Source organism: Hyperolius riggenbachi, chromosome 11 (assembly GCF_040937935.1).
Source record: "Hyperolius riggenbachi isolate aHypRig1 chromosome 11, aHypRig1.pri, whole genome shotgun sequence".
NCBI lineage: Eukaryota > Metazoa > Chordata > Amphibia > Anura > Hyperoliidae > Hyperolius > Hyperolius riggenbachi.
The window spans coordinates 32,759,732-32,769,765 of NC_090656.1; positions in this window are offsets into that span (position 1 = coordinate 32,759,732).

The window sequence follows — 10,034 nt, forward strand, 5'->3', positions numbered from 1 at the left end:
TAGCTAGATATTAAGGTGTTGGGGAGGTTGTGGGCCCTGTGGCCCTCTTAGTCTAATAGCAATCAATGTGTGACGGCTGGGGTGGGAGGGATGGAGGGGCGCACTTTGGTGTCTCAGCCTTGGGTGCTGGAGGACCTTGTCCCAGCTCTGCCTGCAGCACAAAAATTCTCATGCTGAGAGCAGTGGCGTAGCTAAGGTGCTGTGGGCCTCGATGCAAATTTTACAATGTGGCCCCCCAAGCACTCTATACATAACAATTGATACGACGCACCAAAATCTGCCAATGGCAACTACAGTGTCAGAGGTGCAAGAAGGGGATGGGAAATAGCTTGTTAATGATTACCACTGTTCTAAGTATCTATAGAAGTGATTATTATGAGCACAGGACCAGTAGAGAGGCAATACTGTAGTTGAGGGAGGGCCCTTCGGGGCCCCTTTGGCCCAAGGGCCCCGATGCGGTCGCAACCTCTGCGGTCGCAACCTCTGCGGTCGCAACCTCTGCGGTCACAACCTCTGCAAAGTAGGACATTACTTTATATTGAAGGAGGGGACTCTATGCAAAGTTTTGCTGCGCAGCAGTGTCTCTGAATTACAATGCTGCTAAGATCATGTACATTTGGCCCTGTCCATAATACATCATGACCACGCCCACCTTCCGGTGCATGGCCACGCCCTTTTTTCACCGCAATCATGGGATGTGTGGGCCCCAGGTTGAAATTTCTTTGGTGGGTCCCCAGTGTCCCAGTCCGACCCTGAGCGGAGTGACTATGGTCTCGATTCATCAAGACTTATCGAATCAATTACCGACAGCTCTGTAAAATACCGAACTCGATAAGTTGATTTCAGGATTCATCAAAGTTATCTACAGCAGTAATAATTCGTTAGTGATGCGATAAAAAGGAAGAAAGTGCAATTCATGAAAATGAAAGTGGGCGTGGTTTAGCGTTACATTTAGGATTAGTTATCTCCTTCACCATACCTCCCAACATTTTAAAATAAGAAACCGGGACACTGGCCACACCCCTAACCACACCCCCTAACCACACCCCCAACACGCCTACCCTCGTTTTTTGAAGATTTTTTTTAATTAAATATTTATACCCTTATATTTTTTTTTATAAGTATACCCTCATACACCCTGCCCGTGGGTGGGGAGGAGGGTAAGGGTGCCTGTGGGTGGGGAGGAGGGTGCCACTTTTAGGTTGGGGGGGGTTGCCTGGGCAGATAATGGAGGCGGAAAAACTGATCGAGGCTCCAGCCGCGGTAATGAGGGATGGGGGAGCTTCACTGCTTCCTTCCTCCCTCCCTCTCTCTGAATACCCCCCTATGTATGTCTGTGTGCCCCCCTCCCCTTCCTGTAGGCAGAGTGAGCGCAGCGGAGCGGGCAGTCGGGTCCTCTTACCGCTGATGCACGCCGCGCGTACTGTCTCTCTGGCATCGGACCTCCATGTGCTTCCTGTGACGTCATAGTAAACAGGAAGCACATGGAGGTCGGATGCCAGAGACAGTGTACGCGTGCATTAGCGGTAAGAGGACCCGACTGCCCGCTCCGCTGCGCTCACTCTGCCTACAGGAAGGGGAGGGGGGCACACAGACATACATAGGGGGGTATTCAGAGAGGGAGGAAGCAGTGAAGCTCCCGCATCCCTCATTACTGCGGCTGGAGCCTCGATCAGTTTTTCCGCCTCCATTATCTGCCCAGCCGGCCGGGATTCAAGAGGGGGGGCCCGGGACAGCGGGAGGGCCCCCCCAAATCGGGAGAATCCCGACCAATCCGGGACGGTTGGGGGCTATGCCTTCACTGCTCTGTCGTTATTCCTGTCAGATCATTGCTGACAGAGAAGATGGAGCCATTTGAAGTGGTTATGTATCAGCTGAGAGTGATTCAAAGGCGCAGAAGGGCAAGAATAAGGTCTAGAACCATATCAATTTGCAAGAGAATGGATTTATTTGCTATAACAGGACATCTGCATTTCTCTTGAATCATCTTGTAAGAGAACACAGGCAGTGGCAGGGTAAACTAAATTGCTAGCTGCACTATATTTTTTTTAGAAGAGGCTCCTATCAAGTCGTAGCTGGCGAAATTGTGGGATTGTCCCAAGCCACTTCCAGAATCCTGGTCCAGGTGTTAAGCCCTATTCAGAATTTGCTACGTGGTGTTCAAAGGACTGGATTTTTACCCACAATTCCACGGGAATCTTATGGCCTTGTGTTAAATTACCGCTGTAAAATGGAAATATCGAATGGTTACCGCATTGTTATTGATATTTTACCGAATGCAGAAAAACCTTGATGAATACAACGAGAAATTGATAGACTTCGAATTTGGTAATTTAACGAACTGGAAAAAGTTATCGCAAAGACAATGGTGAATCGAGGCCTATACCTCTAAACATTTGAAAATGAGAAAGACGGGACACACTGGGAGGGACTGAGTGAGTGACGCACATAAAGAGAACCTGAGGCGGATTTTCTAAATCTTAATAGGATACAGAGGCATGTTCTCTGCACAATGACATGCCTCTGTGTCCTTCTGGTGCCCCCGCCAGTCCCCCCTGGGCTCTGCTGCCCCACCTGAAAAATAGCGCCAGAGCAGCTTAGAGTCACAAGCAGATTGTCGCTAGCGTTCTGTTTACTTCCTGGGTCGCGGCTTAGCTTCCGATTGGAGGAAGTTTGCGGAGGCGGGGAGCCATGCAATGGAGGAGGCGGGGGAGGCGCACAGTGATTGAGAAATACAAGGTAAATAGAAGGCTAGCACCTAGCAACAATCTGCTTGTTGCTAGCCGGGCACTATTTTTCAGGGGGGACAGCAGAGCCCGGGGGGACCAGAAGAAGGACACAGAGGCATGTCATTGTGCAGAGAACATGCCTCTGTGTCCTATTAAGATTTATAAAAATCCGCCTCGGGTTCTCTTTAACCACTTGAGGACCACAGTCTTTCTACCCCTTAAGGACCAGAGCCTTTTTCTCCATTCAGACCACTGCAGCTTTCACAGTTTATTGCTCGCTCATACAACCTACCACCTAAATGAATTTTACCTCCTTTTCTTGTCACTAATACAGCTTTCTTTTGGTTCTATTTGATTGCTGCTGCGAGTTTTAGTTTTTATTATATTCATCAAAAAAGACATGAATTTTGTCAAAAAACTTTTTTAACTTTCTGTGCTGACATTTTTCAAATAAAGTAAAATTTCCTATACATTTGAGCGCGAAAGTTATTCTGCTACATGTCTTTGATAAAAAAAAAACATTCAGTGTATATTTATTGGATTGGGTAAAAGTTATAGCGTTTACAAACTATGGTGCCAAAAGTGAATTTTCACATTTTGAAGAATCTCTGACTTTTCTGATCCCCTGTCATGTTTCATGAGGTGCTAAAATTCCAGGATAGTATAAATACCCCCCAAATGACCCCATTTTGGAAAGAAGACATCCCAAAGTATTCTGAGAGGCATGGTGAGTGACCCTTGAAGGGTCTACTTTCCAAAATGGGGTCATTTGTGGGGTGTGTTTACTGGCATTTTGGGGGGTGCTAAATTGTAAGCACCCCTGTAAAGCCTAAAGGTACTCATTGGACTTTGGGCCTCTTAGCGCACTTAGGGTGCAAAAAAGTGCCACACATGTGGTATTGCCGTACTCAGGAGAAGTAGTATAATGTGTTTTGTGGTGTATTTTTACACATACCCATGCTGGGTGGGAGAAATATCTCTGTAAATGACAATTTTTTGATTTTTTTTTTACATAGGGGGTGATTGATGGGTAATTAGTGGGTGTTTAGAGAAGAGAACAGGTGTAAACAATACACTTGGGAGGTGATGTGACGGCAGGTTTGCGGGGGATCTAATGGTGTGGGTGGGTGATCAGATTGCCTGCAAGGGGCAGGTTAGAGGCTGATTGTTGGGTGGCAGTGACAGGGGGTGATTGATGGGTGATTGATGGGTGATTGACGGGTGATTGACAGGTGATTGACATGTGATCAGGGGGGGGGATAGATGCATACAGTACACAGGGGGGGGGGGGGTCTGGGGAGAATCTGAGGGGGGGGGGTGATCAGGAGTCCCCAGGGGGCAGTTTAGGGAACTTAAAAAAAAATAGCGTTGACAGATAGTGAAAGGGAGTGATTGATGGGTTATTAGGGGGGTGATTGGGTGCAAACAGTGGCCTGGGGGGTGGGCAGGGGGGGTCTGAGGGGTGCTGTGGGTGATCAGGGGGCGGGGAGGCAGATCAGTGTGTTTGGGTGCAGACTAGGGTGGCTGCAGCCTGCCCTGGTGGTCCCTCGGGCACTGTGGCCACCAGGGCAGGAGGCAGCCTGTATAATACACTTTGCTTCCGAACGGCCGGCGGGTTGTCGTCGCGGGTGGGCGGAGCCAGTTGCCGGGGGAAGCGCGCATCATCAATGACGCGATCGCTCCCCCGCCATACCAAAAGGACGCAACGCCCTTGGGCGTATTGCAGTCCTATCGGCATCCACTTTGCTGCCGCCCATCGGCTGTGGGCGGTCGGCAAGTGGTTAAAGAGTCGCAGCGAAAGGTGGATGTGGCAATAGGTGTGATTTAAAAGATGTGTTTAAAAGATAATACATGAAATATACACAGCATATACTGTCATATTTACAAACTATTAGGTAGTCAGAAGTCCCTCTCAGTCAGGGCCAGATTTACTATAAGGCAGTATAGGCACGTGTCTACAGGCGCCTAATGAGGGACATTCCATTCTTGACATTCCACTGATAGGGTCTCCCTTCAGTCAGGGGCAACTTAATAAGGGTACCCCTGGTTACCTAATACTAAAGGGCACCTGTAGCTACCTATGACGGGCAAAGGAAGTAAGGGGGTAGTGACAGCAGGGCCAGCCAGCATACTTGGTGGGGGTTTGTGGGTTCATGGAGAGCGAAGTCTAGGGTGCCAGGACATCTGTGCCTATAGGCTCCTGTGATTTAAATCCAAAAATATAAAGAAGTAGGGAGAGCCACTATATTTAGAATTGTGCAACTCACCATATGGAAGAAAGTTAGAGGTTCCCCTTAGTAACCAGAGGTTCCCTTTAGTATTAGTCAGAGGTCCGCCTCAGTATTATGTAGTCAGAGGTCTCCCTCAGTATTAGGTAGTCAGAGGTCCCCCTCAGTAGTGGGTAATCATAGGAGCCCCCCAGTATTAGGTAGTCTGAAGTCTCCGCTGGGTGTAAAAGCTTATACTTTCACTCAAGACCGGTTGTAGTAACAACGGGGCCCTAGGGTAAAATTAATCTGGGGGCCCCCCAACAGAAACCTTGACCAAAAAGCAGCATTACGGGCCCTTTGTTGCAGCCAAATTTCCTTCCTGGGCCCCTGAGCCGCCTGCTGACCCTCCCCCAATCACCTCCCAACTTAACTGTACTCCCTGGAGCCCCTGCAGAGTCTTTGGCAGTGTAGGATCTCACTTGCCCCCCAGCACAGGTGAGATGCTACTCTGCCAAAGACTCTGCAGAGACCCCAGGGAGCAACAGTTAAGATGGTAGAAAGACACCTTGGGGGCCCCTACAGGCTCTGGGGCCCTGGTGCGATTTCCCCCTTTGCCTCTATGGTAGCGCCGGTCCTGCTTTCACTACAGAGAACCGTACACGATAGCATATCTCAGTAATCATTGCTGGCTGAAGCTCTTTGAGGCATGTGCCTTCACTCTGCCCCCCCTCCCTTTGGCTGAAGTGACTGAGCAGTTGCCTGGGTGATGTGTCTGTTCAGCAGAGGGAGACGGTTAAAACAGAGATAGAGAGTGTCTTCTGCTTTACCAATGAGACAGAGATAAGCTATCTTGTACTGCTCTCTGCAGTGAAAGTACAGTGTATGCCTTTGTGTAACTTAAGGTGCGTACACACGCACTACTATAAGGAACTACAGATCTGTCAGACCCTCCCGCTCCCGTTCCTTCCAACGATAGTAGAGCGTGTGTACAGATCGTTCAGAAACAGTGTTATCAGTCTGCCGACAGACTGTACACACGCTCTACTATCGCTGGAACGCCCGCCCAGTGGGAGGGTCTGACGGACCCGTCGTTCCTTATAGTAGTGCGGTTGTATGCACCTGTAGTTACTGAATTTTTTAGTTTAGGAGGTATAATAGCAATTTAAGTTAATCAGTGTCAAAATTCGTTAGAGCCTGAGAAGTCTCAGATTACATGACTGATATAATATTGAACTGCAAAATGAGGAAGATGATTATTTACTTAGTAGGTGTTTTGCAGTATTTGCCATCTCTCCTGTGGACTGTAGATTTCCCAGATGTGTCTCATGAAGCATCCCCTGGCTATTTTGCTCTTTTCAATGTACGTTTCAATAATGATCTGCTTTGACATGATGCTGAAAACGGTTATTTTTACACCTCCTGCTCTGTCGCGTCCCCACAAGAGCTCTCTTTTGCCATGCCTGTCATGATTGATGCCTTGATTTGCTCCTAGAAACACTCTTTCTAGCATACAGGATCTTCTCAAAAAATTAGCATATTGTGATAAAGTTCATTATTTTCTGTAATGTACTGATAAACATTAGACTTTCATATATTTTAGATTCAAATACACACAACTGAAGTAGTTCAAGCCTTTTATTATTTTAATATTGATGATTTTGGCATACAGCTCATGAAAACCCAAATTTCCTATCTCAAAAAATTAGCATATTTCATCCGACCAATAAAATAAAAGTGTTTTTAAAACAAAAAAAGTCAACCTTCAAATAATTATGTTCAGTTATGCACTCAATACTTGGTCGGGAATCCTTTTGCAGAAATGACTGCTTCAATGCGGCGTGGCAGGGAGGGAATCAGCCTGTGGCACTGCTCAGGTGTTATGGAGGCCCAGGATGCTTCGATAGCGGCCTTAAAGGGGAACTTCAGCCTAAACAAACATACTGTCATTAAGTTACATTAGTTATGTTAATTAGAATAGATAGGTAATATAATTTTTTACCCACCCTGTTTTAAAAGAACAGGCAAATGTTTGTGATTCATGGGGGCTGCCATCTTTGTCATGGGGGCAGCCATCTTTTTGGTTAAAAGGAGGTGACAAGGAGCAGGAGACACAGTTACAACTGTCCTGTGTCCTGATAACCCTTCCCAGCTGCACACGCTAGGCTTCAAATGTCAAATTCAAAATGTAAAAAAAAAAAAAAAAATTGCACCAAAACAGCAGAACGAGAGCAACAACATCAGAAATCCCATCATGCTTTGCACAGCATCAGGGGAAAAAAGCCCGGGCAGTTTTCTTCTGTGCAGCTAAAAATGAGGCTTGGATAAGAGAAACAAAGTTCTGATGCTGTGAAACTGTTAAAGAAACACCAGGCCTTTTCAGTGCTGCTGAGTCGATTTTTAGTCCGGAGGTTCACTTTAAGCTCATCCAAAGTGTTTGGTCTTGCGTCTCTCAACTTTCTCTTCGCAATATCCCACAGATTCTCTATGGGGTTCAGGTCAGGAGAGTTGACAGGCCAATTGAGCACAGTAATACCATGGTCAGTAAACCATTTACCAGTGGTTTTGGCACTGTGAGCAGGTGCCAGGTCGTGCTGAAAAATGAAATCTTCATCTCCATAAAGCTTTTCAGCAGATGGAAGCATGAACCCACTTTTGAACCAGAAACAGCGGCAGAAGCGCCTGACCTGGGCTACAGAGAAGCAGCGCTGGACTGTTGCTCAGTGGTCCAAAGTACTTTTTTCGGATGAAAGCAACTTTTACATGTCATTCGGAAATCAAGGTGCCAGAGTCTGGAGGAAGACTGGGGAGAGGGAAATGCCAAAATGCCTGAAGTCCAGTGTCAAGTACCCACAGTCAGTGATGGTCTGGGGTGCCATGTCAGCTGCTGGTGTTGGTCCACTGTGTTTTATCAAGGGCAGGGTCAATGCAGCTGGCTATCAGGAGATTTTGGAGCACTTCATGCTTCCATCTGCTGAAAAGCTTTATGGAGATGAAGATTTCATTTTTCAGCACGACCTGGCACCTGCTCACAGTGCCAAAACCACTGGTAAATGATTTACTGACCATGGTATTACTGTGCTCAATTGGCCTGCCAACTCTCCTGACCTGAACCCCATAGAGAATCTGTGGGATATTGTGAAGAGAAAGTTGAGAGACGCAAGACCCAACAATTGGCCTGCCAACTCTCCTGACCTGAACCCTATAGAGAATCTGTGGGATATTGTGAAGAGAAAGTTGAGAGACGTAAGACCCAACACTCTGGATGAGCTTAAGGCCGCTATTGAAGCATCCTGGGCCTCCATAACACCTGAGCAGTGCCACAGGCTGATTGCCCCCATGCCACGCCGCATTGAAGTAGTCATTTCTGCAAAAGGATTCCCGACCAAGTATTGAGTGCATAACTGAACATAATTATTTGAAGTTTGACTTTTTTTTGCTTTAAAAACACTTTTCTTTTATTGGTCGGATGAAATATGCTAATTTTTTGAGATAGGAATTTGGGGTTTTCATGAGTTGTATGCCAAAATCATCAATATTAAAACAATAAAAGGCTCGAACTACTTCAGTTGCGTGTATTTGAATCTAAAATATATGAAAGTCTAATGTTTACCAGTACATTACAGAAAATAATGAACTTTATCACAATATGCTAATTTTTTGAGAAGATCCTGTATACCTAAAGAGAAACCATAACTAAGAATTGAACTTCATCCAAATCAGTAGCTGATGTCCCCTTTCCCATGAGAAATCTTCTCCTTTTCTCAAACGGATCATCAGGGGGGGTGGGGGGGGGGTCTTTATGGCTGATATTGTGGTGAAACCCCTTCCACAGTGTAAAGTCAGGACCATGGTCCTGACAGTTTCCTGTCTGTGAACCTCATTGCATTGTGGGAAATAACAGCTGTTTACAGCTGTTTCCAACTACCAAAAAAGGCAAGCAGCATCTCCTTCCACTGACATCACCTGCCAGCAGTAAAAATGTCACCGTGTGATAAATGTCAGAATGTAAATCAGGGAGTGGAAATATTTTACAATGGGCAAACACTGACAAAATCATTTATACATAACTATTGTAAAAATTGAGCCCTTTTTTTATTACATTATTTTCACTGGAGTTCCTCTTTAAGACATTTAAATTCAAAAAAGCACCTGATCAGTCTTAATCATTATCCAGACATATATCCATATCTAACAAGGAGGAAAGCTGGCACATCCAAAATAAATCTTTATTAGTTCCATGTAAAAATATGGCCAACGTTTCGGAGCCGCGTAGGGCCCCTTTGTCAAGGCAATATTTGCTCTACTGCCCCCGGATGAATACACATCGCTGATAGCGATTGTTTTAGAGGAGCCAGACTCCCGAATCCCTATGTAGAATTTTTGTGCAGCAGCAAACAGATCTTTGCCTCAGAGCAAATATTGCCTTGACAAAGGGGCCCTACGCGGCTCCGAAACGTTGGCCATATTTTTACATGGAACTAATAAAGATTTATTTTGGATGTGCCAGCTTTCCTCCTTGTTGAATACTGCATAGAGAGCATCATCCCTCTTTTCAGCTGTTGCACTCCCCTTAAAGACTATGGGTTTGATCCATTAGTGAGTGCGAGACAATACTTCCAATGTGATATATCCATATCTCTCTTCTCCCTAAGCTAGCTGTCAAAGCTAGAGTTCAGTGTTTACCCAGGCACACCTCTGTTTAGTGGTCACGATTTGGATCAGGTTCATGTTAAGTTTTCTCACCTGGCAATGATTGTGCCACCATTGGATGTTGTAATATCTGCCACAGTGCTGAAGACAGCAGACAAGATTACTCTGTGGTTTGTGAAAACAATGGCAGCCTTGATGAGTTGCCTGTTATCAGTACATTAGTCATCTTAAAGAGAAACTCCAACCAAGAATTGAACTTTATCCCAATCAGTAGCTGATACCCCCTTTTACATGAGAAATACAATGATTTTCACAAACAGACCATCAGGGGGCGCTGTGTGACTAATTTTGTGCTGAAACCCCTCCCACAAGAGGCTCTGAATACCGCGGTACTCTGGGCAAACTGCCACAATGTAACAATATTCACAGACAGGAAATGGCTGTT